The following is a 27,820-nucleotide window of genomic DNA, read 5'->3' on the forward strand; positions in this document are numbered from 1 at the left end:
TATTTCAATTAAAGGACTTTATTCTGGGTGTTTGTGTTTTTTTTAACTTTGACTATGGGGTTAGTAATGGGGGTGTCTTATAGACGCCTCTCCATTACTAACCTGGGCTTGATGTCAGCTGGCATTATAAGCTGACATCAACCCCAACCCTATTACCCCCTGCCACCGCACCAGGGCAGCGTGGAAGAGCGAGGCTAAGTGCCAGAATTGGCGCATCCTATGAATGCGCCATTTCTGGGGCGGCTGACGGCTGGTGTTTCTAGCCTGGGAGGGGGCCAATATTCATGGCTCCCTTCCTGGGCTATTAATATCAGCCCCCAGCTGTCTGCCTAGCCTTTGCTAGCTATTAAATTAGGGGGGACCCCACGTCATTTTTTTGGGGGGGTCCCCCATTTTAATAGCTAGTAAAGGCTATGTATTCAGCTGGGGGCTGATATTAGTAGCCTGGGAAGCTCCGTGGGTATTACCCCCTTCCCAGGCTTCAAACATCTGCCCCAGCCGTCTGCTTAACCTCCGCTAGAGCCTAAAATTAAGGGGAACCCCACGCCAATTTTTTTAATAATAAATCCTTTATTTTAATACTAAATGACAAGTACAGTAACCAACACTATCACTGTACTTCATATATATGTGACTGACATGTTTCTATCTATCTAATCTATGTGTGATGCTCTATCTTTCTGTTCTAAATTGTCGGGTACCGCTGCTGAATGGCCGGCCGGCTTTTTTAAAGAGACAGTGCATGAAAACACTATTATTTTTTTAAATAAATCCTTTACACTAAATGACAAGCACAGTAATCAACACTATCACTGTACTTATTATATATGTGACTGACATGTTTCTATCTATCTAATCTATGTGTGAAGCTCTATTCTTTCTGTTCTAAATTGTCGGGTACAGATGCTGAATTGCCGGCCGGCTTTTTTAAAGAGACGGTGCATGAAAACACTAATATTTTTTTTAATAAATCCTTTACACTAAATGACAAGTGCAGTAACCAACACTGTCACTGTGCTTCTTATATGTGTGACTGACATGTTTCTATCTATCTAATCTATGTGTGATGCTCTATTCCTTCTTGTCTAAATTGTCGGGTACCGGTGTATGCCGCTGCTGAATTTGCCGGCCGGCTTTTTTAAAGAGAGTGTCTTCTGAGCAGTTTGTCAGCTTTTGGACACCTTTGCAGGTGTTTTCTATGTGTTTCTATGTGTTTTTGTTTGCCTGCCATTGGTTTTAACGGTGTTCGACGGTGTTCTAAGGTGTTCGACGAACAGTTCGACGAACAGTTCCTCGAACATCCCGGTGTTCGACGAACCGAACCGAACCCGAACACTACGGGGGTGGCTCAACACTATTGTAGACAAACAGATGATGCAGCAGGAGCATGGGAGACATTATAAAACAGTAGTGAGCAGTGTGACTGTGAATCCAGCACTGAAACTAAATCTATTTACTAGAAGCTACAGCACGATCCATAGAGTTTAATAGGAGCTGTAAATTGATACATCAATAAGTTGCACTTTTGATTTGACCAAGGAGGATGTGAGCTATTTTTCAGAGTTGATGAGCTCAGGAAGCAATTGAAGAAATTACTATATATATATATATATATATATATATATATATATATATACAGTATGTACTGTATATAAATATATATATATATATATATATAATATACACACAGCTCAAAAAAATAAAGGGAACACTTAAACAACAGAATATACTGTAGCTCCAAGTAAATCAAACTTCTGTGAAATCAAACTGTCCACTTAGGAAGCAACACTGATTGACAATCAATTTCACATGCTGTTGTGCAAATGGAATAGACAATAGATGGAAATTATTGGCAATTATCAAGACACCCTCAATAAAGAAGTGGATCTGAAGGTGGGGACCACATATCACATCTCAGTACCAATGCTTTCTGGCTGATGTTTTGGTCACTTTTGAATGTTGGTTGTGCGTTCACACTCGTAGCATGAGACGGACTCTACAACCCACAAAAGTTGCTCAGATAGTGCAGCTCATCCAGGATGGCACATCAATTCGAGCTGTGGCAAGAACGTTTGCTGTGTCTGTCAGCGTAGTGTCCAGAGGCTGGAGGCGCTACCAGGAGACAGGCCAGTACACCAGGAGACGTGGAGAGGGCCGTAGGAGGGCAACAACCCAGCAGCAGGACCCATACCTCCGCCTTTGTGCAAGGAGGAACAGGAGGAGCACTGCCAGAGCCCTGCAAAATGACCTCCAACAGGGTACAAATGTGCATGTGTCTGCACAAACGGTTAGAAACAAACTTCATGAGGGTGGTATGAGGGACCGACGTCCACAGATGGGGGTTGCGCTCACAGCCCAACACCATGAAGGACGCTTGGCATTTGTCACAGAACACCAGGATTGGCAAAGTCGCCACTGGCGCCCTGTGCTCTTCACAGATGAAAGCAGGTTCACACTGAGCACATGTGACAGACGTGACAGAGTCTGGAAATGCCATGGAGAGCAGCCCTCCATGTGCTCGCCAGAGGTAGCCTGACTGCCATTAGGTTCCGAGATGAGATCCTCAGACCCCTTGTGAGACCTATGGTGGTGCTGTTGGCCCTGGGTTCCTCCTAATGCAGGACAATGCCAGACCTCATGTGCCTGGAGTGTGTCAGCAGTTCCTGCAAGATGAAGGCATAGAAGCTATGGACTGGCCTGCCCATTCTTCAGACCTAAATCCGATTGAGCACATCTGGGACATCATGTCTCGCTCCATTCACCAACGTCACGTTGCACCACAGACTGTCCAGGGGTTGGCGGATGCTTTAGTCCAGGCCTGGGAGGAGATCCCGCAGGAGACCATCCGCAACCTCATCAGGAGCATGCCCAGGCATTGTAGGGAGGTCATACAGGCACGTGGAGGCCACACACAATACTGAGCATCATTTTGACTTGTTTTAAGGACATTACATCAAAGTTGGATCAGCCTGTAGTATGCTTTTCCACTTAAATTTTGGGGGTGAATCCAAATCCAGGCCTCCATTCGTTAATAAATTTGATTTCCATTGATGATTTTTCGGTGATTTTGTTGTCAGCACATTCAACTTTGTACAGAACAAAGTATTCAATGAGAATATTTCATTCATTGAGATCTAGGAAGTATTATTTGAGTGTTTCCTTTATTTTTTTGAGCAGTGTGTATATATAGATATATATGTATATATATATATATATATATATATATATTTTTTTTTTATATATATATATATATGTATGTATATATATATATATATATATATATATATATATATACACAGTACAGACCAAAAGTTTGGACACACCTTCTCATTTAAAGATTTTTCTGTATTTTCATGACTTTGAAAATTGTACATTCACACTGAAGGCATCAAAACTATGAATTAACACATGTACAATTATATACTTAACAAAAAAGTGTGAAACAACTGAAAATATGTCTTATATTCTAGGTTCTTCAAAGTAGCCACCTTTTGCTTTGATGACTGCTTTGCACACTCTTGGCATTCTCTTGATGAGTTTCAAGAGGTAGTCACCGGAAATGGTCTTCCAACAATCTTGAAGGAGTTCCCAGAGATGCTTAGCACTTGTTGGCCCTTTTGCCTTTACTCTGCGGTCCAGCTCACCCCAAACCATCTCGATTGGGTTCAGGTCTGGTGACTGTGGAGGCCAGGTCACCTGGCGTAGCACCCCATCACTCTCCTTCTTGGTCAAATAGCCCTTACACAGCCTGGAAGTGTGTTTGGGGTCATTGTCCTGTTGAAAAATAAATGATGGTCAAACTGAACGCAAACTGGATGGAATAGCATGCCGCTGTGGAAGCCATGCTGGTTCAGTATGCCTTCAATTTTGAATAAATCCCCAACAGTGTCACCAGCAAAGCACCCCCACACCATCACACCTCCTCCTCCATGCTTCACGGTGGGAGCCAGGCATGTAGAGTCCATCCGTTCACCTTTTCTGTGTTGCACAAAGACACGGTGGTTGGAACCAAAGATCTCAAATTTGGACTCATCAGACCAAAGCACAGATTTCCACTGGTCTAATGTCCATTCCTTGTGTTCGTTAGCCCAAACAAGTCTCTTCTGCTTGTTGCCTGTCCTTAGCTGTGGTTTCCTAGCAGCTAATTTACCATGAAGGCCTGCTGCACAATGTCTCCTCTTAACAGTTGTTGAAGAGATGTGTCTGCTGCTAGAACTCTGTGTGGCATTGACCTGGTATATAATCTGAGCTGCTGTTACCCAGCGATTTCTGAGGCTGGTGACTCGGATAAACTTATCCTCAGAAGCAGAGGTGACTCTTGGTCTTCCTTTCCTGGGGCGGTCCTCATGTGAGCCAGTTTCTTTGTAGTGATTGATGGTTTTTGCAACTGCACTTGGGGACACTTTCAAAGCTTGCCCAATTTTTCGGACTGACTGACCTTCATTTCTTAAAGTAATGATGGCCACTCATTTTTCTTTACTTAGCTGCTTTTTTCTTGCCATAATACAAATTCTAACAGTCTATTCAGTAGGACTATCAGCTGTGTATCCACCAGACTTCTGCACAACACAACTGATGGTCCCAACCCCATTTATAAGGTAAGAAATCCCACTTATTAAACCTGACAGGGCACACCTGTGAAGTGAAAAACATTTCTAGTGACTACCTCTTGAAGCTCATCAAGAGAATGCCAAGAGTGTGCAAAGCAGTCATCAAAGCAAAAGGTGGCTACTTTGAAGAACCTAGAATATAAGACATATTTTCAGTTGTTTCACACTTTTTTGTTAAGTATATGATTCCACATGTGTTAATTCATAGTTTTGATGCCTTCAGTGTGAATGTACAATTTTCAAAGTCATGAGAATACAGAAAAATCTTTAAATGAGAAGGTGTGTCCAAACTTTTGGTCTGTACTGTATATGTCCATATATAACATGGATGGTAATTTATTTGGCTTCCCAGTATGTAATACTATATTGGTATAGACAAACACACCTTCAATTGGAACTAAGATACCATGTACTCTGGATTAATCTTTCCAAGACGTTCTTACTTGCTCTCCTTTTGTTCCTCACACCATTTTAGCCCAATTTTTTGTGCATTCCTATACTTTGGACTTTTGCAAAGCATAACATCACACCCTCTACCACCTCTGAAAGCTTCAAAAGGAATCTAGAAACCCACTTCAAAAATTCTTACAATCAACATTAAATCTGCTACCATGATGGAATCTTCTACCTTCACCTACTGTCTCCAGTCAGTTATCGCAACAGCAGGATGTCTTCTTCTGTAGCAGTCTGTCACTCATTAACCTCATGTTTTGTACTTGTTTTTGGTTCATGTTTTTCTTTGGTTTACGCTTACATAATAATAACCTTTGAACAAATCACAGCAAGAAACAAGCAGATAAAATATGAGTATCAAAAAATTGAAGAATGATATGCAAATGTCTAATACTAACGGTATATATACACACAATTTGTGAGTGTTTTGTACTGCAGTGATACCTGTTGTGAGTTTAATATTTATCTAATTACATTGTTCTTACTCTGACTAGCACTGTAAAGCCCCCGTCTCACATAGCGAGAACGCCAGCGATGTCGCTATGTGTGACACTTTGCAGCGATCAGGCCCCTGCTGTGAGGTCGCTGATCGCTGCAAAGTGTCCTGGACCATTTTTTGGTCGTTGTCCTCCCACTGGTCAGCACACATCGCTGTGTGTGAAGAGCGGGAGCAGCGATCAGGCTGGTAACCACGATAAACATCGGGTTACTAGGGGCACACGTGCACCTAGTAACCCGTTGTTTATCATGGTTGCGAGCCTGCTAAAGTGAGTGGTAACCTCCCGCTCACTGTAGCAGAGTGGTAACCATGATAAACAACGGGTTACTAGGTGCGCGTGTGCCCCTAGTAACCCGATGTTTATCATGGTTACCAGCCTGCTCCTGCTTCAGCAGTCTGGTAACCAGAGCAGGACATCGTGGAAAGATTCTTTCCAAGATGTTGCTGCTCCCCTGATCGTTGGTGACCCTGCCTGTTTGACAGCTCACTAGCGACCACATAGCGACGCAGCAACGATCCCTGACAGGTCGTATCGTTGTCGGGATCGTTGCAGCATCGCTAAGTGTGACGGGGCCTTAAGCTAACTCATGAGTTGACTAGTTATCCAATTCTTATTGTCCTCATCAGCGAATGCAGTAATATCAGTTAAGAGTTGATATTTATCCAATTATATTGTCCTCTCTCTGATTAACACTGTAGAACTATCACCTATGAGATGACTATCCAATTTTTTGTCCTCATTAGCAAATGCAAGTAATTAGGAATATTTATGCACACATCTATGTAATCCGCACTCCTAGCACTTTACCTAATGAGTTGACTATTTTTCCAATTTCCAATGTCCTCATTTGCAAGCTTTTGGTTCGTTTTACTGTGTATGTATATTTATACATTACCATATATACTGTACCTTGTAGGTTCCATCCATATACAGTGTTTCTTTTATTTTTTTTTCTTATTGGTTTTAACATTGTGTGTACGCCTGTCTCCTACTTAGCCACCACATACGGCACCTACTTGTACTTTTAATAAAGTTTTGCTATTTTTTATTGGATCTTTGTTTCATTGACCTTTCTTTCTGATTTTTTTTCTTTTTTTTATAATAATAATTCATTTTCAATCATATAACAGGCATTCATTTTGCTAGATTATTTTAATGTGCAAAATCTGGTAGTCATAGTAGATTTGCAGAAATCTGCAAAATATTCTATTAAAAAATGTGTTATAGAAAAGTAAATGAAAAAAAATGTAATTTTTAATGCAAAATATTTACTGTACATTCCACACTAAGAACACTGAATATTCTCATCTTGGCCTTGTTCTTTTACCTTATGGACCCAGGACTCAAATGTTGGAATGTTTAATATTACGGATTTAATGCTCACAATGAATATATTAGCTACTGAAAGTAAATTGAGTTATTACAAATGGAATTTTACATCTCTTTTGTTAAAAAAAAGACAGTAACGAAAATGAAAATGGAACAATGAAAGCAAATTAAAATACTGAATAGCAGCAAAATGAAACCTGTTAAATTGTTAGAGAGATTATTATGCTAGTCATGCCAAACGGCATCCAGGCTTAGAGCATAAACATTACACTGAATACTTTTCTTTAGAAATAGAAAATCATTTGATTCCTAATGTTGACATTATCAACATACTCCTTTAATACCATCTGTGCAGACTTGCAGACACTTCATATTAAACAGTTATGAAAATTAAAAATATAGATATGTGAAATAGGTTTTGTAAGAAAATGACCCACTGTTTAAATTAATTTTCATATTAGATAATATTTTATATTACTTAGTTTTTTAAATTCATTCTCATTTCAATATTTGAAAAATATTGGAAAAAAAAATCTTAAAACATTGGAATTTTTTTCACCAGCTTCCAAAGCTCAAGATAGGCTGACACTTTCTGTTCTCTTCAGATCACATCTTGGCAGTTATCTCATTATCATAACAGACAGAATTATACACAAAGTAACATCTTTGTTACAAAGATGGAGTCAGATAATACAGGATCACACCTTTGGTTATAGGTGATGGACACAGCTCCTCCTCCTCCCCTCCAAGCAGAAAGGCCTTTGCATACTATATATCACATATAGCAGTAACTAGAGTCCAATGGGCCTCGATGCAAAACTTGGACCTGAGGCCCCACTTGCATGTTGGTCAGATGTATGGGCTCTTGTAGCTTTCTAGATGCTATAAAAACATACTTGTTCTGCCCCCGTTTAATAATGTCTCCCATCCTGGCTCAGTCTTGTAATGATTAGTGATGAGCAAAAGTGCTCGCCACTGCTCGGTACTCACCCGAGCATCACTGTGCTCGATGAGCTCGGCGCTCGGCGAGTATTTCCGGGTTGCTCGGGTGGGAGCTTGGGTCCCCTCCCTGCATGTTTGTCGCTCTTTAGAGAGCCAATGAACATGCAGGGATTGCCTGCCACGCACTGTAATGCCGTAGCCATGTTGGTTGTGGCATTACAGTGATTGGCTGGTCGCACAGCATCATCAGTTCTATATAAGACCTGGTGCCCTTATGCTCGTCACAGTCTACCCCAGAATTAGGCAGAGTAGGGAGACCTTCTTCTGCTGCATCAGGGAGAGATTTGCTTCTTTATAGTTAGTATAGGTATTCCACAACATTATATATATATATATATATATATATATATATATATATATATATATATATATATATCCATCTGAATTAACAGTTCTTCTGTCTCTAATCCAGCTGCATATAATCAGTGCTAGGAAGGCAGGCAGTGTATGTGGCAGACTGCAGTGGATGATACAGCACAAGGGGGTCCATTGAACGTCCTGTCTGCTGCTGTAATAATTGCAGATATTTGTAGGCATAACCCCAGATATCAGGGGCCAGGGCAAATTTTTTTTTTTTATCTTAATCCTGGTTATTTGCTTAAAAAGCAATCCAGAGTACATCATTTTTCTCCTCGATTTGCTTTTTCTCACTACAAAATAAAGCCAGATCTGTTCCATATTTGAGTGATAAAAATCCAGAAATGTAAACTGAACGTGGAAAATATTGGCCTCCTTTTCCATTCTGTTGCAGTGTGTCGGTCAAGCTATTCACACTAGGTGTCTGTGAAGAATAGTATTAGTAAATTACAGGCCTGCTATTTAAAACCTTCACCGACGCCTCTATCCTGTGCCAGTCATTGCATGGGTTAGGTTAAACAATCACTACAGAATACAATACAAACTCATCTCTCTCACCTACCAAGCTGTCCACAGTTCTGAACCGGCCTATATCTCTTCCCTCATTTCTGTGTATCACTGCTCCTGTGCCCTCCGTTCTGCAACTGATCTAACCTCATACCTTTGTCTCCAAGAATTCTCTCATGCCGTGCCAGTTTTCTGTAAAGTCCAAAATGAGTACAGCGCGATGGGTGATGGTCATGGTAAAGTCAGGGGAACATAAAATCGGCCTTGTGTGCCAGACTGCCAACAGCCATGCCTTCTCTGTTCTCACCAAGAGTATTACTGTCTATGTTCTCTTCCTCCTCCTCATTATCACCCAATCGACGCTGAGATGAGGCTGGGCTGGGTAGCATCACCCTGTACAGTTCCTTGCTCTGCCTGCAATGCCTCCTTTTTAATTGTGAGCAGCGAGCATTTCAGTAAACAGAAAAGCGGGATGGTGATGCTAATTATGGCGTCACCGCCGCTCACCATCTTGGTGGTGTCCTCAAAGTTTTGGAGGAGGGCACAGATGTCAGACATCCATGCCCACTCATCAGCTCTTATTTGCGGAGGCTGATCTGAATGCCAACGGATGTGTTGAAGCTGGTACTCAACAACTGCTCTCTGCTGCTCAAAATCATTCCAAACATCTGCAATGTTGATTTCCAATGCGTAGTCACATCGCACACCAGTCAGGAGGACGTGTTCTGTCCCAGAGTCCCACTGGGTCCCAGCTTCCACAATATTAACCCAGTGGAATACGTCAGTGAGATGAACTGTCCCTGACCACATTCACTTGTCCACGTGTTTGTGGTTAGGCGGTCCTTCCCACTTAAGTGCACTGGGGAGGGCGCGGGTAATTTTCTGGGACCAGCGCTTGTGGAAGGCGGAGACAATACCAGGAGAAATAGTGGCAGCTGAGGACTGAGTATGGACACCCGGCCGTCGCCATGAGGTTGTGGAAAGCTCCCGCCTCCACGAGCCTAATAGGCAACATTTCAAGTGCAAGCAGCTGTCCAGAAGTGTGGCAGTTTAGTATTGTGGCCTGTGGGTGGCTGGCTGCATACTTGCACTTGCATTCCAAGTAACAGAAAACTAAGCAGATGGTGGCCTCTATCATCATCATGACCTCACCTCGGCACTATGAACTCTCCTGAAGGAGAAGCCAGGGCCCACCGGAGGATTCTCTGGTTGTCAAGTGGGCCCATCCAACCCTGCCGAGAAGCAGGCCTGGCTAAGAAAAGTGTATGGGAAGATTCCTGGACACTTTATGGCTGCTTTTTTACTGAGGGGGAAAATGACGTAAACACGGAGAGAACATACAAATTCCTTTCAGATGTTGTCCTTGGTGGGATTTGAACCCTGGACCCCAGCGCTGCAAGGCTTCAGTGTTATTCACTGCGCCACTGTGCTGCCCTCTCTGTTCTCCCTCTGATATCTAACATGCTGGACAAACTTGAACCTACTGCCACTCAGTATCTTCAGCTCCTTTGTGAGAAACTAATGTATTTGGGCAGCCACTCAGTTTACCAAATAAAATTCCTTAGAAGGAAATTGTGGATGACTTCACTTCTGGTACTGGGTGACAATACCAAACCACTGGAAATATTCCAGGCTGGTTGGAGCCAAGTCGATTCCCGCAGAAAAGTACCAGCAGCAAGCTAAGGAGACGTGGCCTCTATCATCATCACGACCTCACCTTGGCACTATAAACACTCCTGATGGAGAAGCCAGGGCCCACCGGAAAATTCTCCAGTTCTCTAGTAGGCCCGTTCAACTCTACCGAGAAGCAGCCATGGCTAAGAAAAGTGTGTGGGAAGGTTTCCCGACACTCTAAAGTTGTTGTTTTACTGTTGACTAGCTCCGTACCGTCCCTGGCCACATTCACCTGTCCACGTGTTTGTGTTTAGGCGGTCCTTCCCAGTAAGTGCACTGAGGAGGGCACGGGTAATTTTCTGGGACCCGTGCTTGTGGAAGCAGCAGTCCAGTAATGTGGGAGTTTAGTATTGCGGCCTGTGAGTGGGTGGATGACTGGCTGAATACTTACGCTTGCATTCCAAGAACTGTGGTAGGGACAAATGTGGCAGCCCAGGGGGTCTGTTGCCACAGTGGTAGAAATACCATGTCTGAGAGCGAGCATGGGTTTTCCTGGTAAGGAGCAATATTGCATGCCACGCCTCCTGCCCCAGTCCAGGGAGGGGAGAAACCTGCCCTTTATAAACTGGATCTAGGGCGGGGTTAGGGAGTCTAGTTCCCGAGGAAGGGACAGAGCAGCAGCAAGGAGCTCTGTAGGAGCCAGGAGCTGAAGACCAGGGACTGGAGCAGCAGAGCTCGTCCTGGCTGAAGACGCAGGGAACCGGACACCGGAGTCCGAGGCTGTGAGGATATTCACATCCAGCAGCAGAAACCACCTGGCAGGGGATTTCAGGTCCTCTGGCCGTAGAAAGTCCGGAGGCTCAGTCACACGCAAGGGACCGGCACCGCCATCGAGGACAGGAAGGAACCAAAGGCCCCAAGTCACCAGCCATACGGGTGAGCACCACACGGTACACTCAGGGACGTGGGCTACTACACGACTACAGCAGGGTAGCCAGGAAGAGTGCAGTCAGATGGGAAGGCCTACACCTCCACCTGGCCAGTGGGACTCTTGTTCGCTGACAGACTGACCAGGCCTCTAATGTTAGCCAGTACTCCTGGCAGGGCCTTCTTCATTACCAACAGTAAAGACCCTGAACTGCACTGCACGGACTCGGAGTCATTTCTGCTGCGCCCGTGCATCACAACCCTCACCATCTACATACGCTGTCCTGAGGCTATACTCCTCCTCTGCTGTGCACACAACATCAGCCTCAGCGGTCTGCCCCTCAGCGGCGGTTCTCAGTGACCGCAATCCACGGGTGGCGTAGTCGGACATTTAAAGATTAAAAAACAAATAAACAGATCCGCCACTGGTTTGACCACCCTGAGCCACGGGACCGGGTCGCCGCCACGGAGACTACAACCCCTAGAATTACACAGAGACCTGGCTCCAGGTATTCCCCCACACACGGCCCAGGGGGCGCGTCACAACTAGTGTTGAGCCACCCCCGTAGTGTTGGAGTTCGGTTCGGTTCATCGAACACCCGTGTGTTCGCCGAACTGTTCGTCGAACACCTTCGAACACTGTTAAAACTGATGGCAGGCAAACAAAAACACATAGAAACACATAGAAAACACCTTCAAATGTGTCCAAAAGCTGACAAACTGCTCAGAAGACATAACTAACAAATGGAAAAGTGACAAGTACATATAGTCATGCAAAAAAAAAAGAGGTGGAGGAGTAAAAGGAGGGGGAGACACAGATATAGGCATGTCATGCCCTTCTAAAATCCAAAAAGTGAGAAGCCGACACAGCCAGTCCGTTCCTGCCCGTGCCACCTCCGTGTCGCCGGGTTTGTGCCAGAGCCGCGGTGGACCCTGGCGGCCAGCCCCCCTCTCCCAATACTGGTGCCTGTCTGCTGGTGGGTTGAGCCCCCCAGCGGTGGGGGGGGGTAACATCTGCAGAAGAAAGACCATCTTCCAGCCAAACTAACATGTCGACTTCTTTTCGTGGAAAATGTGATACGATCCCTTTGTTACTGACACGCCCATCGCTACAAATTCCAGATGAGGCACAAAAACAGCAGGTGCTTCAGCGGATATCAAGTGCTCCTTCAAGTGGACTCTCCTCCACCTCAATTTCAACATCACAAATACTCCAGTCCTCAGAGGTGTCACTCCAATCGCACTTGCTTCCTCACAGCTCCCAAGTCTCCAGCTGCCCGTCTGAGTATGGGGTAACACAGATGGTTGAGTCTGCAGAGCTGTTTACTCATATTATAGCCTGGGAAACGGAGGTCTGCTCCAGAGCTTCTGTTAATCCAGATGAGGAAATAATCTGCACTGATGCCCAGAATCTTTATAAGTCGGATCCAGGACCAGATGAAGAAGGTTCTGAGCATAATGTAGACCCTCGTTCCCAAACTGTAACTCCTGTTGGTGGAGACAATGATGAAGACGATGATGAGACTCAAATACCTGATTGGAGCGACAACTTGACTTTTCGGTCAGGGCAGGAAGAGGTTGGCTTTGAGGACGACAGGTGTGATAACACACAGGGTGATGATGACAAGGTTGGAGATCCCACTTACTGTGAACCCACAGTCAGCCAGTCGATGAGGTCACCCGGGCCTTTGCCTGGCCTTGGGGATGTCGCGGTGGGCTCCCTGGCCCGTACCCTGGGGTCACTCTTTAAAAGGGTGGATAATCGTTAATTTTATAAGAGTTTGTGACGCCACCTGTGGTATCTGGTGAGAAGCACCAGCGCTGCAGCAGTCCACTGAGGCCCGTGATAAGGCAGCTCGATGGTATAGTTCCCCACAGGTGGAGCTAGGTCTCAGGGCAGCTTATGCAGGGGGAATGCAGGACAGGCGAGACCCAGCTGGGTCAGAGCAAGAACGGGAACGGACACGGTAGTCACTTCAGTACCTTTTACTGGAGGAAATTCAGGCACATCCCGGAGCACTGTAGGGTGAAGGGTGCATATCAGGATCCTCCCCAATGAGCGGGTGTAGGGCCTCCTGTTTCTTGCCTCTGCGTAGTAAGTTTCTGACCTGCCTGGAGCTAGGCCTAACTTTGTCTCTGTCCTGCGCTGGCTGACCTTGTGGTAGGGCCTTCTCTTGGAGTTCACGCTCCCAGTATGCGGGGCCTAAGCGTCTCCTGGCTCTGTTACGTATCAGCACCTTAGCGATCCTGGGACTTGTAGTTCTCCAGGGATTCCGGTTATGCCTTACTGGGTCATAGAGATCCCGGTAAGCTCGGATCCGGTGTCAGGTAAATGCTTCGGGGTGAGCTGGTTAAGCTCCTCTGCCCCTTATGTACTAACTCGCCACTCGCCTTTGGCCTACTCGGGCCCTCACTAGGCTATACACACTAACGGAAGCTTGCCGCGCTTCACCGATCTTATGGCGCCGGCACACCTTAAGCTCTATCTGGGCTCCCTTAATCTAGCTAGCAGGAGCCTCGTGCTCCACTGCTGAACTATTAACTGAGTTCTCTAGACTATACTGAGCTCCACTGCAGACTGACCTCTCTTAGGCTTCTCTACTGCAGGAACTCTTCAGAGGAACTGAACTGCCTAGCTCCACCTTCCCTATTTATATCCCTAACGGGCTCCCTCTGCTGGTCTGAGGTGGAAGGTGAAGATGTGTGAATGTTTATGGGGGCCTCTTATGGAGGATTCCATCAATACACTCTTCTAGGATCTGTGATACCAAGCGCAGCGGGGCGTCACAGATGCTATTGACGACGATGTTAGGTTGCGCCTTCCTGGACAGAGACGGAGTACTGGAAGCACGTCAACAACTTCATCCTCAACCACAACTCTGCTTCTGACCACAAGTCGTAGTGGCTCTTCAGGTCGCATGGGCTGTAAGCCTTGCCTAGCCTGGGCATTTATTCAGATCGATAAGGATGACCCAACTCGTGTTATCTGTAATATTTGTCACCAAAAGCTAAGTAGAGGCCAAAAAATCCATAGTTTGAGTACTTCATGCATGTACCGTCACATGGATATGAAGCATAAGTTGCAGTGGGAAGATCACTGTGCTACAATGCGGCCTAGCAGGCTGGGCCAACCACCGTCTGCCCCATCTTGTGCATCCTCGGCCTCTTCATCCTCTGTGACTGGGGGGACAGCAGTCACACACGTTTTTGGACGCAGACCTGCCACCTCTTTACCTGCAACAGCCAGTGTGATTGGCAGGTCGTCAGTTCATTGGGAAGTGGAAACACCTGCTGGTGTTGAGCGCTCTCTGACATCGAGAGCACCACCTTTGAATCAAGGCAACCTAACATGTCCGCCTAACTCTTCCTCACAGACCGGCAGTTTGCCGGGGACACCCTACTCAACCCCGTCAAAGCACAACAGCCAGCCCTCGGTCCATCAGATGTGGAAAAGTAAAAGACCATTTCCTCCTAGCCATGAGAAAGCTAAGAGGTTGAATTTCACTATCTGCAAGCTGTTGGCTACAGAAATGCTGCCTTTCCGCTTGGAGGACACAGTGGATTTTCGAGACCTTATGTCCGTCGCAGTGCCCCAGTACCAGATGCCCAGTCGGCACTACTTCTCAAAGAAAGGTGTGCCTGCTCTCCACCAGCATGTCGCACACAACATCACCGCTTCTTTGAGAAACTCTGTGTGTGACAGGGTTCATTTCACCACAGACACTTGGACGAGTAGGCATGGACAGGGGCGTTACATGTCGCTGACTGGGCACTGGGTAACTATGGTGACAGCAGGACAAGGGGCTGCTGTACAAGTCTTACCGTCCCCACGAGTTTTGCGTCAATCCTCTTTATCTCGAAGTTCCTCCACTGCTTCTGCCTCCTCAACCTCCTCTCGGTCCTACACCTGCACCCAAAGCCTGTCTGGTAATGCCACCTGCTTTCTAACTGCGCAGAAGGAATCCTGCACACCTCCTTACTATGCTGGCAGCAGGGCTCAACGTCATCAGTGTTTACTTTGAAATGTCTGGGAAATGTGAGTCACACAGCTGAGGACTTGTGGTCAGCTCTGGAGACCCAGTTTCATGAATGGTTGTCTCCACTGGACCTGCAACCAGGGAAGGCCGTGTGCGACAATGCTGCAAACCTGGGTGCGGCCCTTCGCCGGGGCAATGTCACACACGTGCCTTGTATGGCTCACGTGTTGAACCTGGTTGTCCATAAATTTTTAGCCCACTATCCCGGACTAGATGGCCTTCTGCAGAGGTCACGGTCGCTGTGTGCTCACTTCCGCCGTTCGCATCCCGCAGCTCAACGACTTACATCTCTACAGAAGTCGTTGGGCCTGCCAGTTCACCGGCTGAAATGCGATGTGCCGACACGGTGGAATTCAACTCTGCACATGTTGCAGCGACTGTGGCAGCACCGACAAGCCCTGGTGCAATACGTTCTGACGTATAGCCTGGGCCAACGAGATCCAGAGGTGGGGCAAATCACGCTGCAGGAGTGGTCTCAGATCAGGGACCTATGAAGTTGATGCACCCCCTGGGCCGTTGGGTACCCTGAGCCGGGCCGGTAGACGCTGGGGGTTGTAATCACTGTGGCGGTGACCCGGTCCGTGACCCAGGGCGGTCAATCCAATGGTAATTTGTATATATGGATTTTATAATGTCCGACTACGCCACCTGTGGAGTGCGGCCAAAGGGGCCACCGCTGCGGAACAGTCCTCTGAAGCTGGTGGTTTTGCAGCAATGGTATTATTACTCACCACAGGAAGAGTGTAGCTTCAGGGCAGTGTGGGTGGATGATGGTGGTTGTAGTGCAGGGAGTCAGTAATGAACACAGAGTCCGTGTGATGCAGTCCCAAGATCTTTACTCACAGTTGTTGCAGTCCAGATTACAGGTACCAGAGCAATCTCACCCGTCGTGCTGTGCGTACTCAGTGAGGGGCTCAGTCCACCCCCAGATAGCTCCGGAGTACTTAGCAGGACCCCCTTCTGTGTGTCCTTTCTCTGGCCTTCTCCCTGCACCTCACACCCAGTGACACTTCTATCCGTTATCCTCGGGCCTTGGCGGGCGACTTGTGTTCCGTCCCCTGGGTCCTATGTGGCTGCCTTCTTAGTGAGACTGGTGTGGACTTTTGCCTGCAGTACATGAAATGCTGCAGCCTCCGGTTTCTAGTTGAGCCTTGCTGTTTCTCCTCTAGTTGAGGGACCGGTTCCCCTTATCTGGCCTGACCCCTCTACCTCCTGGTAGCAGCGGGAGTACGGGTGGCCTTCTGCACGGCCCGTAGCCCTAGGGTCCCTTCGGTTCCTGGAGCCTTCCTGCTCCCACTCCTCTCTTCTCTCCTTCAGTCCTGGGCCTCCCAGGCTAGGCCCGCCTCCGGAGCAGAGCTCATGCCGAGCCTCTGCTCCTGTCACTTTTCCTCCTCTGACTGGCTTGCTCTTTCTAAGATGGCTTCCTATTTATACTCTCCCTGTCATGTGCTCCCCTAAGCTGCTCCCCTAAGCACCCACTACATAGGACCCTCCCACCAGCTAGGGACCTGGGACTGTGCTCTCCCTTAGGAGCAATCTCGCCCTACCCCCACTGCGGGTATGTGTTGGATGCAGGTGTTAGGGTCCCAAGCCATACGCCATCCTTACCTGAGGGTGAGATACCACACCTCTGGGTGAGATGCAGTAACTCTGTGGCGACTGAACCCTCAGGGGCGCCACACACCCTTCTGCAAAGTTTTGAAATGGCGACGAAGATGTTTAGTGCTGACGACGATGCCATTATCAGCATGACTATTCCAGTGATTTACATGCTGGAGCACACATTAAACAGAATTCAGAGTCAGGTGGTGGGACAAGAGGAGGTGGAGGAAGTAGAGGAGGAGTCACATGCGGAAGGGATAACATCTCCAAGGTCCAGACGGTTGGCAGCACCAAGGCGGCAGGCATGGGAGGGTGGGGGAGAGGGATTAACCAGGGCACATGGTAGCAGCCAAACTGTTGAGGAAGGTGCAGGAGCCGAGGAACAAGTGGAGGATGAACTGGCAATGGGCTTGGAAGACTCATCAGATGAGGGAGACCTTGATCACATTTCTGTTGTGCGAGGTTGGGGGGAGAGGGCAGAGGAAGGAAGCATGATTCTTACCTCGCTACCAACACAACAAGGACTTGGTCCTCCTGGATGCGCAAGACACATGAGTGCCTTCTTGCTGCACTACCTGCAACATGACCCTCAGATTGCAGAATTCGAAGTAATCCCGACTACTGGGTTGCCACACTCTTAGATCCCCGGTACAAAAGTAAATTTGCCGAAATAATTCCTGCCATAAAAAGGGATTGACACATGCAGGAGTATCTGCAGACGCTGTTGCAGAATCTTACATGTGCTTTTCCACAAAACACCAGTGGTGCACGAAGTGAATCTCACAGTTCTAACTTGCCAACCGTGGGACTGTCGAGTCTTCATCACTCAAACCGTTACAGTAACACAGTATCTGCTAGTAACAGCAATTTTGCGGATTCGTTTCACCACTTTTTTAGACCATCCTTTGCAAGGCCACAGGAGACAAGAAGTCTGACACATAGTCAATGCCTAGAGAGGATGGTGCAGGAGTATCTCCAAGTGAACATCGAAGCCATGACTGTGTCACTGGACCCTTGCTCATTTTGGTATTCCAATCTGGAAAAATGGCCGGAGCTCGCCACTCACGCCTTGGAGATCTTGCCATGCCCTGCAGCCAGTGTTCTCTCTGAACGTGTGTTCAGCGCTGCTGATGGTGTGCTGACAGATAAGCGCACGCTGCTGTCCACTGAGAATGTAGACTGACTCACGTTCATAAAGATGAACAAATCATGAATTCGCAAGGACTTTTCTAACCCTGTGTTATCCTTTGGAGACTAAAAGCTTGAGGATTTGGTAATATCACCTCACCAACCGTTTTAAGCAACTGTGGGGCAACTGATGCCACTTAACCCTAGAACGCATGACCATAAAAATCTACACTTTCATATACCTGGGGCCTTTTAGGCCCGTGTGCAAATAACATGGAATAACTCAAACTCAAATTACAAACAACTATATACATGAGGAATACCTAGAGTTTCAAAATTCTAACTAAAGTAATCTTGCAGAAAATAGAAAACAATTAACAGGGCGGGACAGCGAGACCCCAGGTATGCGTTCTAGGGTTAAGTGGTTTCTGTGCCACAATTTTGGGAAAAAATGGAGACTCTTTTTGGAGTCCCCTTGCTGTGTCTTACGTGACGTTGGCATCGTCAATTCCAGGTGGGTTGGGTCGCTCCCCCCCCTTTTAACTGTAAGAAACTATATACACTATGGCTTGGGGTAATACAGATGGTTGAGTCTGAAGAGCTGTTTACTCAGAGGTCTGCTCCAAATCTTCAGTGTCTGCTAGTCAGCGTAGAATTTTTAAATGCATCTAGCCTAGTCAATACTTTGGGCGTAGTAGCCCAGCTGCGAAGCAAGCTGCACCGCCTGTGTATCTAATAAGAATTTTTAAATGCATCTAGCCTAGGCAGACGGTGGGGACCCCCAACCAAACCCAGACGCTCAGCCCCCCTACCGCCCCCCTTTCCATGACAATACAATAATGTAACTCTTACAACTGAATGGGTGAGGATCGGTCACAGCTTTATTAACTCTTTATACTCATTCCATTAGAAAGGCATTTTATTTCTAAAATAATTCAGCTTGTTGCAGCATGCCCTGGGTCTCCACTCCGGCAACTTGGCCAACAAGTGTAACTCTCCAACATGTCCTTTCTATTTCCAGGCCACGGAGGATCCTGCGTACTCGTATGCAGGACTCTGACCCCCACCCATCACTCTTAACGCTTGTTCCACTCCGTCCTGGAGTCCGGACAGGAATATGTCCAGTCCAATATCCATTAAGTGAACACCGTTGGGCCGTATGAGGCCTGCTTTATCTGCTTCCAGTTGTCGGTGTCGTACCACTACACCGCCTCTGTCTCTTCTAAATTTTGCCATCCGAATATTTATTACCCGCCCTGTCCGTTCGATGGCCGTGATGTCTCGCGCACCTTGCCATACCGCTATCGGCACAATCTCTGACCATACTATAGCTAGTTTTGTGAAAAATTCTCTGAAGCGCTCAGTGTCTAGTTTCATTATTGCCATTAGATATGCGCTCTTGTGATGACCTAGGTTGTTTCCCCCGGCCTGTATAACTAAGATGACCGGACATCTTGCCTCTCTCCCTACCTTGATTACCTCCATTAGTACCTGTGGCCATAGCAGGCATCTAATACCTCTCCAGTTGAAATATGTGTTATGAAACTCTAATTTCCTCCCGCCTGGGCGGACTTTCGCCCTTTTTTCTGCCCAATATATATACGAGTGGCCTATCACCCACACTGTTGGCTTAGCGTCACCTGTAAAAGAAACAAACCACGTTAGGATAACAAGTTCGGTCTTATGTATCTTGCCAAACACGTGGATCGCCCTCTCCCTGTCCTCTGAACTTCGTTTCTGACAGTCCTGCTCTTGCTGCTTCCGTGGCCGCGCCTATGCGGAATGAATGTGTCCCGTAATCTTTGGGGTGGTTCCCTGCCGATGTTATGCATTTATTAAATATAGCTTGGAACCGGTATCTTGATAATGGCGTTCCATCAATGTGTGATAGGAAGAAATTCCTTTGTGATCTGATGGTTAGATATGTTTTTACTATTGTTACCCGACTCAGTGTACCGTTTGTGGGTTGTAGAAGTACCCAAGTGTCCCTGCCCACTGGAACCGTTTTCGATTTGCGTATGCGTAGACGTATTGCATTATTGGCTATGACTACGTCCTGGTGTAATAAGCCTCCACTGGTGGTAATTTTGGATTGAGGGACTAATTCGCTTATGCATAGCGCCCCGAATAAGGCGATCACAAATGCAGTAGACAGTAGTGTTGCTTCAAATTGTGAGTGTCATGTTAATGGTGTTAGGGATATGATGTGAGAAATCAGTTTTAGCGACATGGGACGGGACGTCTACACTCCTGACTTGGCTGACCCCTTTTCCACCTTTTTATGGATTGTCTGATGATGAATCTTTGTCACATCTCCCCAATTCAGTAGTTGGAAGTGAAATGCTACTCCGGTCAGACACCGCTGCGCTGACGCCCCTGATATGCCCCTCATCATTAGCTGGTGGAGAAATTCTATGGTGACTTGTGATCTGGCTTGTTCACATTGGTCAACCTGTCTGCCTGCTACTAGTCGTGTCCACTCTTCCCATGCCTTACCGTATGCTTGCCACGTCGACAGGGCAACTGACTCTCTGATTAATGGCATCAACTATTCGCCACTAGATCCCATAGGGAAGGTGGGCAACTGTTGCCCGATGGGTGGGCATTGTGGAAGAGCTCTGTGAAAATCTGCCAATTGAACTGTTATAAAGCGTTAGCTGCAGCTTTAGACCCCTCAGCATAGTGGCTAGCGTGGACCCATACATTGTGTTTTAGGCAAAGGAATGCTAGCCTGGGTAGTAGGCCTAGCACTGGGAGATACGATGATGCCATCTTATTAATGCAGCGCGCTAGGCTGGTGTTTTTTGTTATGAAGCGTATATTTTTGTAAGCCAGGAGCGCGCCCCATATTTCTATTGCTACCACTATTGCAGGGGTGTCCAAACTTTTTTCTAAGAGTGCCAAATTTGATGAAGTGAACATGTGCGAGGGCCGATCATTTTGCTTGACATTCTTTGGACCATTAAAATGAATGCAAATAAACTTTTTTTGCAAAGTTTATTGAAAACGGCATACTTTTTATTTTGTGACTTGGATGACAAATCTAAACAGGTGTTTAATCAATCTGCCTTAAAGGGGTTAACCCAGACATACCCCCATTCTCACCCAGGAAGCCCCTCCCCGACTTGAGCATCGAAGCAGTTTATGCTCCAATGTCCTACTTTTGCCCTGCACTAAATTGCGCAGAGGAAAGGCATTTTCTGGAGTTCTAGTGACATACCCGGCTCTCCACGGGGCTGGCAGAAAGCCCAGTGACGTCACCGGCACTGATGGGCGGGCTTTATCACCAGTAAACCAGCTAGAGCAGCGCTAAAGCCTGCACATTAGAGCCGGTGAAGCCTCCTACCGGCAGTGTGTCATTGTAAATAGCACAGGGCAAGGGAGCACATCGGAGCATGAGATGCTTTGATGCCCATGGCAGGGGGGCTGCCTGGGTGAAAAAGGGGGTATGTCTGGGTTCTGAACTTGGACAACCCCTTTAATATAATAAAAACAGGAAACTGAGATATCTCAGGAACATTTTAAAGTACATTACACAAAGTAATGTAAGGTTGTCTGTCAACTTATAAGTTCAAAAAATGTGAACAGGAACATAACAGCAAGTATACATGTGTTCAAATATATAACTGTCTATCCAACTGACATTAATTGAGATTTTACAACATATTAATCTCAATTAAAAAAAAGAAACTAGCCTGCACTAATGTGAAGGGTGAAACTGGGATCTGGACTGCAGCACATAGACTAGGTCTGGTTCAATGGCCGTGGTTTTGATGCGCAAAATGTCACGCAGGTGAGAGTCACTTAGTCTTGTCCTCACGCGGTTCTTGTTAAAGTTCATAACAGAGAATGTCTTCTCACACAAATATGTTGAGCCAAACAAGCTCAGGGTTTTCTTAGCCAATGTTCGAATCTCTTGAAACCGGCTCTTATCCAGTTGGCGGTAAAAGTTAACAAGAGAGAGCTGTTGATGACGACTGCGTAACTCGCTGTCACAATGTAGCTCAATGAGCTCGAGCTGCAACTGATCAGGAGCATTGTCGGGGTCAACAGAGAATGGAGAGGAGAAAATGCTGATCTCCTTTTCAATAGCTGCAAAATCTTGAAAGCGCCGTTGAAACTCCCCAGCCAGAGATGTGATGTCTGCTGCATACCTGCTTATTTGCGCATGGATATCATCCTGTGGAAAACTGTTAATTATTTCCTGTAGCGCTGAAAAATGGATGGTATTGGGCGGTGTTTGTGACAACTGCCTTAGGAAAAGTTGCAGCTTTGTTCCAAAGGCTTTGAGGTGTGAATAAAGTTGGTTCACCGCTGCATCTTTGCCCTGAAGATTCATGTTCAGTACATTCAGATGCTTTGTTAGGTCGACTAGAAACCCCAAATCAGCCAGCCAAATTGGATCAGATAGTTCTCGCATCGTTTGTCCCTTTGTTTCCAAGAATTCTCCTATTTCCTTTCTGAGAGAGTAGAAACGTTGCAGTGCAGACCCCCGACTGAGCCATCTTACATCGTTATGATATGAAACATCTTCATATTCAGCCTGGATATCCAGTAGAAACTGTTTAAACTGGCGGTGGCACAGGGCTTTAGAGCGGATAAAATTAATGGTCTTTAGTACCGGTTTCATAACATGATCATATTGGAGATGTTTAGCACAGAGAACTTGTTGATGAATGATGCAATGAAGTTTAATAGCTTTGCCTCCTTCTTCGCTCACCTTGTTACAGATTAGGGTTGATAATCCACTTCGTTCACCAGTCATGGCAGGTGCCCCATCAGTAATAATCCCAGTAACTTTGTTCCAAGGCAGTTTCATGTCATCTATGGCAGAACTAACAGAATCAAATAAATCTTTCCCTCTTGTTTGATCCTTGAGGCTCTGGAGGTCAAGTAGCTCTTCAGTCACATTCATTTCATCGTCCACCCCTCTTAAAAAAATCAGCAACTGAGCCGTGTCAGATAGGTCCGTGCTTTCATCACAGGCTATTGAAAAGAAGTCAAAATCAGCTCCTTTTGACATTAACTGTCTCTTAATATCCGATGAAATTTCTTCAATTCTCCGTGCTACAGTGTTACGAGCCAGGCAAATGTTGGAAAACTCTTGCTTCTTCTCGGGACAGACATTCTCTACCATTTTCATAACACATTCTTTGATAAAGTCACCCTCTGCAAAAGATTTGCAATTTTTAGCAATTAACGCTGCCACCTCATAGCTCGCCTTTGTGGCATTTTCATTTGACTCACGGGCTCTTGTAAAAAATCGCTGTTGTGACAATAAAACAGCTTCAAGTTGCTTATACTTTTCACTTCGGTCGTGCCCTGTTAGCTTGTCGTATGTGCTATGTCTCGTCTGATAGTGTCGCTTGACATTAAATTCTTTATAAACAGCAACGGTCTCTTGGCATATCAGACAAACACAGTGATTCTTTATTTCAGTGAAAAAATATTCTACTTTCCACTTGTCCTGGAAGCGGCGGCCCTCACTGTCAACTTTTCGTTTCTTATTTGTAGTTGCCATTATAAAAATTGGCCAGAAGGGGAGAGATTAAAAGGCGCAGAGGGTGGAACAGCAAAAATAAGATACTGCTATATGCTTTATAACACAGGCAGAGAATAGCAAGCTGTGCAACAGTCGCACATCAGATAATGGAATTATAGCACAGTGACAGGCAGTCAGGGGTTAATGAAGGGTATGACAGCTTGCTACCACAAGCTTGTGTGAGAGCCCTGCTGGCCTAACCTTTCTGGAGGTGTAAGGTGGCGCAGGGACTTATATATAACTTAATATATATATTATTTATATAATTTTACACAACTAAGCTGAGGTCTTCAGCCTATCTGACCTCTGAACGTCTTACAACCCCTGGGGGCTGGAGATCTCGCACGTCGCGAGATCTTGGCTGGCCGGTTGCCGCCGCTCAGTACTCCGGCGCAGGGAGAAGGAAAGCTGAAATCTCGCGATGTCCGAGATTTCGGCTCTTCTCCCTGCGCCGGAGTACTGAGCGGCGGTGGCGACGAGAGCGGCGGTGGCGACGAGAGCGGCAGCGGCCGCAAGGTACATGCTGCTGGATACCTGGGGGCCTTATTAGTCCGGACCGCGGGCCGCAAATGGCCCGCGGGCCGGACTTTGGACATGCCTGCACTATTGGGAAGAAAACATATTTTCAGGGCTAGATGCAGCTAAAAATTATTATTAATTTAAAAGCTGGTGGAGCTTGGTATAGATGGCCTAATACAATGAGTCCCACACACTGCTAGAAGGCCAAATATTTTTTCAGAGCTAGATGCAGAAAAAAATTATATTCAATTTGCAACCTGATGGAGGTCAGTATAGATGGACGAATAGAACAAGTCCCACACACAGCTAGAAGCCCAAATATTTTTTCAGAGGTAGATGCAGAAAAAAATTATATTCAGTTTGCAACCTGATGGAGGTCAGTATAGATGGATTAATAGAACAAGTCCCACACACTGCTAGAAGGCCAAATATTTTTTCAGAGCTAGATGCAGAAAAATATTATATTCAATTTGCAACCTGATGGAGGTCAGTATATATGGACTAATAGAACAAGTCCCACACACAGCTAGAAGCCCAAATATTTTTTCAGAGGTAGATGCAGAAAAAAATTATATTCAGTTTGCAATCTGATGGAGGTCAGTATAGATGGACTAATAGAACAAGTCCCACACACTGCTAGAAGGCCAAATATTTTTTCAGAGCTAGATGCAGATAATAATTATTTTTAATTTGCAACCTGATGGAGGTCAGTATAGATGGACTAATAGAACAAGTACCACACACTGCTAGAAGGCCAAATATTTTTTCAGAGCTAGATGCAGATAAAAATTATTTTTAATTTGCAATCTGATGGAGGTCAGTATAGATGGATTAATAGAACAAGTCCCACACACTGTTAGAAGGCCAAATATTTTTTTCAGAGCTAGATGCAGACAAAAAATTATTTTGAATTTGCAACCTGATGGAGGTCAGTATAGATGGACTAATAGAACAAGTCCCACACACTGCTAGAAGGCCAAATATTTTTTCAGAGCTAGATGCAGAAAAATATTATATTCAATTTGCAACCTGATGGAGGTCAGTATAGAGGGACTAATAGAACAAGTCCCACACACAGCTAGAAGCCCAAATATTTTTTCAGAGGTAGATGCAGAAAAAAATTATATTCAGTTTGCAACCTGATGGAGGTCAGTATAGATGGATTAATAGAACAAGTCCCACACACTGCTAGAAGGCCAAATATTTTTTCAGAGCTAGATGCAGAAAAATATTATATTCAATTTGCAACCTGATGGAGGTCAGTATATATGGACTAATAGAACAAGTCCCACACACAGCTAGAAGCCCAAATATTTTTTCAGAGGTAGATGCAGAAAAAAATTATATTCAGTTTGCAATCTGATGGAGGTCAGTATAGATGGACTAATAGAACAAGTCCCACACACTGCTAGAAGGCCAAATATTTTTTCAGAGCTAGATGCAGAAAAAATTATTTTTAATTTGCAATCTGATGGAGGTCAGTATAGATGGACTAATAGAACAAGTACCACACACTGCTAGAAGGCCAAATATTTTTTCAGAGCTAGATGCAGATAAAAATTATTTTTAATTTGCAATCTGATGGAGGTCAGTATAGATGGATTAATAGAACAAGTCCCACACACTGTTAGAAGGCCAAATATTTTTTTCAGAGCTAGATGCAGACAAAAAATTATTTTGAATTTGCAACCTGATGGAGGTCAGTATAGATGGACTAATAGAACAAGTCCCACACACTGCTAGAAGGCCAAATATTTTTTCAGAGCTAGATGCAGAAAAATATTATATTCAATTTGCAACCTGATGGAGGTCAGTATAGATGGACTAATAGAACAAGTCCCACACACAGCTAGAAGCCCAAATATTTTTTCAGAGGTAGATGCAGAAAAAAATTATATTCAGTTTGCAACCTGATGGAGGTCAGTATATATGGACTGATAGAACAAGTCCCACACACAGCTAGAAGCCCAAATATTTTTTCAGAGGTAGATGCAGAAAAAAATTATATTCAGTTTGCAATCTGATGGAGGTCAGTATAGATGGACTAATAGAACAAGTCCCACACACTGCTAGAAGGCCAAATATTTTTTCAGAGCTAGATGCAGATAAAAATTATTTTTAATTTGCAATCTGATGGAGGTCAGTATAGATGGACTAATAGAACAAGTACCACACACTGCTAGAAGGCCAAATATTTTTTCAGAGCTAGATGCAGATAAAAATTATTTTTAATTTGCAATCTGATGGAGGTCAGTATAGATGGACTAATAGAACAAGTACCACACACTGCTAGAAGGCCAAATATTTTTTCAGAGCTAGATGCAGATAAAAATTATTTTTAATTTGCAATCTGATGGAGGTCAGTATAGATGGATTAATAGAACAAGTCCCACACACTGTTAGAAGGCCAAATATTTTTTTCAGAGCTAGATGCAGACAAAAAATTATTTTGAATTTGCAACCTGATGGAGGTCAGTATAGATGGACTAATAGAACAAGTCCCACACACTGCTAGAAGGCCAAATATTTTTTCAGAGCTAGATGCAGAAAAATATTATATTCAATTTGCAACCTGATGGAGGTCAGTATAGATGGACTAATAGAACAAGTCCCACACACAGCTAGAAGCCCAAATATTTTTTCAGAGGTAGATGCAGAAAAAAATTATATTCAGTTTGCAACCTGATGGAGGTCAGTATAGATGGACTAATAGAACAAGTCCCACACACAGCTAGAAGCCCAAATATTTTTTCAGAGGTAGATGCAGAAAAAAATTATATTCAGTTTGCAACCTGATGGAGGTCAGTATAGATGGACTAATAGAACAAGTCCCACACACTGCTAGAAGGCCAAATATTTTTTCAGAGCTAGATGCAGATAAAAATTATTTTTAATTTGCAATCTGATGGAGGTCAGTATAGATGGACTAATAGAACAAGTACCGCACACTGCTAGAAGGCCAAATATTTTTTCAGAGCTAGATGCAGATAAAAATTATTTTTAATTTGCAATCTGATGGAGGTCAGTATAGATGGATTAATAGAACAAGTCCCACACACTGTTAGAAGGCCAAATATTTTTTTCAGAGCTAGATGCAGACAAAAAATTATTTTGAATTTGCAACCTGATGGAGGTCAGTATAGATGGACTAATAGAACAAGTCCCACACACTGCTAGAAGGCCAAATATTTTTTCAGAGCTAGATGCAGACATAAAATTATTTTGAATTTGCAACCTGATGGAGGTCAGTATAGATGGACTAATAGAACAAGTCCCACACACTGCTAGAAGGCCAAATATTTTTTCAGAGCTAGATGCAGAAAAAAATGATAATCAATTTGCAACCTGATAGAGGTCAGTATAGATGGACTAATAGAACAAGTCCCACACACAGCTAGAAACCCAAATATTTTTTCAGAGGTAGATGCAGAAAAAAAATTATATTCAGTTTGCAACCTGATGGAGGTCAGTATAGATGGACTAATAGAACAAGTCCCACACACTGCTAGAAGGCCAAATATTTTTTCAGAGCTAGATGCAGATAAAAATTATTTTTAAATTGCAATCTGATGGAGGTCAGTATAGATGGACTAATAGAACAAGTACCACACACTGCTAGAAGGCCAAATATTTTTTCAGAGCTAGATGCAGATAAAAATTATTTTTAATTTGCAATCTGATGGAGGTCAGTAT

General features: G+C 45.0%; 1 long non-coding RNA gene across 1 annotated transcript in view; it reads right to left on the minus strand.

Moving 5' to 3' along the window:
* LOC141271288 (uncharacterized) overlaps nt 1–5,313 on the minus strand; it is a 53,362-nt gene extending 48,049 nt beyond the window's left edge. Inside the window, exon 1 of the long non-coding RNA XR_012321882.1 lies at nt 5,239–5,313. This is a non-coding gene — a long non-coding RNA (uncharacterized lncRNA). The remainder of the gene's footprint in view (nt 1–5,238) is intronic.
* Nucleotides 5,314–27,820: the final 22,507 nt, after the last annotated feature.

Source organism: Phyllobates terribilis, unplaced genomic scaffold (assembly GCF_046119375.1).
Source record: "Phyllobates terribilis strain yellow unplaced genomic scaffold, ASM4611937v1 Scaffold_5__5_contigs__length_657084704, whole genome shotgun sequence".
NCBI classification, from domain to species: domain Eukaryota; kingdom Metazoa; phylum Chordata; class Amphibia; order Anura; family Dendrobatidae; genus Phyllobates; species Phyllobates terribilis.